This window comes from Larus michahellis, chromosome Z (genome assembly GCF_964199755.1).
Source record: "Larus michahellis chromosome Z, bLarMic1.1, whole genome shotgun sequence".
Taxonomy (NCBI): Eukaryota; Metazoa; Chordata; class Aves; order Charadriiformes; family Laridae; genus Larus; species Larus michahellis.
The window spans coordinates 78,857,767-78,860,027 of record NC_133930.1 but is presented as its reverse complement, the minus strand read 5'-3'; positions in this window follow the sequence as shown (position 1 = coordinate 78,860,027).

The window sequence follows — 2,261 nt, the reverse complement described above, 5'->3', positions numbered from 1 at the left end:
TCTCAAGGGACAGGTGTAGTCTTTACATCTATAGGTGTTGTTTAACTGTGAAGAGGGAAATTTCACCCTGAATTCTTAAATTCTGTTACAGCAAACTCAAAATGTTTTGTTGGCTGTTGATGCCCCTTAACCCCTGTCCCCCTCCCTAGGGTGCTTTGGGTGGGGTGACCCCTGCTCCGCTTAGGTGGCAGCTCCCTTCTCTTGGGTCTCCTGTGGTTGCGTATCCCTGTGCTCCTGGGGGGCTCCCAGTGCAAATGACAGTGAGGCGTGAAATTCTGACTTGCAAGTAAAACTCCAAGCTACTTATTTATATATTTTCAGCTTTCCTTACATTAGTATCCCATAATACTAGTAATAACAGAGGTACTTTGGCATCAATTACTTTGCATTACTGTTGGCCTTGCCCTTACTAGGGCAGTGTTCAGTGCTTACCTGGTTAATTATAAAATTCAACAGTAGAGACTTAGCACCATCAACTACAGCATTCATAGTAATTTGTGTAAAGCCTCTTTCACGTGAAAACACCACTAAAAAACCCAAACCATTATTGTCTTCAATAATCTCTTGTGCTTGAATGTCTATGCTCTTGCCTCTGAATTGCCATGGCATGCAAAGTGTGTGAACAGGATGGAAGCTCCAAATTAGTGAGGTGGCAGTGAGCACCCTCTTAAAGCCAATGGTAATCAAGATTAAATCAATCCTAAAGTGAACCAAAGTGTCGTGGTTTTGGCTAAATTGGCCAATGACGGTCAACAGATGTTCCTTCCCCCAGCCTCTCATGCACGGAGAGGAAAAGGAGAGATAAAGAGATTTTACAAGTTCAGAAGAAACGAAACCACTTCAATGAAATATTAATAATAAAATAGAAAGGAAAATAATGAAATAGATACAGCATATACCCAACCCTATTAAGCTCCCAGGATGCTGCCACCGGCAGGCACTGGGGAAGTCCCAGACTGCACTCAGCGACGGGTGGGAACCGGATTCCACAGACGAGTCAGGAACCCACGGATCGGGATCAAAGGCAGATGAACAGACAGGGTCCTCCTCGGACGTCAGCCATTGAAGGAAGAGAGCTGACCCTTTGCTCCCTCGGTTTGTATACTGAGCAGGAGGCAGATGGGATGGACTACCCTGTTGGTCAGTTTTGGGTCCCCTGTCCTGTCCGCTCGTCCCCGCAGGTGGGACCCCTCTACGCTTTTCCCCTTCCGACCCTCCAACGGGGCAAATAATGAAATTAGCTGACCCTGGGCGTTATAGCAATGAGCGTAAGCAGGAGCCTCTCTGCGTACCATTCCTTGGCACAAACTCTCCTATCGCTCTGAACAAACCATTTTAGACACAACATGCTGTTAATTTCAAGAGAGTTAGAAGAGGCCTAGCTGAGAAATAAAATTGCTGAACAGAAAGTTGGTTCTGTTTTACGGCAAACCGGGACACAAAGGGAAGTGCTGACAGCTGTTAAGCTTGTGTAGCTGCAAGCAGGCACAAGCATGTTGGTGCTACAGCCCACCTCCTAGCTGTCTCTGGGAGTGGAAGGGTCCGTTCTGGCGCTCTCGGCGATGTTACCTCAATGACAAGGCGGGGGAAAGAAGAGAACTGCCCTTCAAATAGGAGTGACTTAGGAGCATCCCAAGAAGGAAAGATACCTGTGCTTTTTTGGTGGGGTCCAAGAATTTCAACAGCTGTGACAGCCTTTTGGAAACCAACGTGGCTCACGCTTGAACCCATCCGACGCACCCAAGATTCTAAGTGTAGGTGTAATCCTGGGGGTGTTCAGTGCAGACAGTACATCACCGACGCGTGAGGCAGCCAGAGCAAGCGCAATCCTGGATGCGCCTGCCTGCTGCTCTGCCAAAAACAGTCCTCGCCCAGCTGGGAAGACACACCTTTGGTTGTCATGGCCTTCTCAGGCTTCCCCTCCTCTGAGGTACAGCTACTTAGAACTTTTTTCACCTTGTCTAACCGCAAAGTTCTCCAGAGAGGAACTGAAAAACTCTGCAAACTGTGGGCCTGAACAGGAAAACTCGCTCTTGTCAGCAGGTGCCACTGCTCCGTGTCGACCTGCTGGAGGGTAGAAAGGTGTTGCAGAGGGATCTGGACAGGCTGGATCGATGGGCCAAGACCAATGCTACAAGGTCCACCAAGGCCAAGTGCTGGGTCCTGCACTTGGGTCACACCAACCCGCTGCAGCGCTACAGGCCAGGGTCAGAGTGGCTGGGGAGCTGCCTGGTGGAAAAGGACCTGGGGGTGTTGGTCGA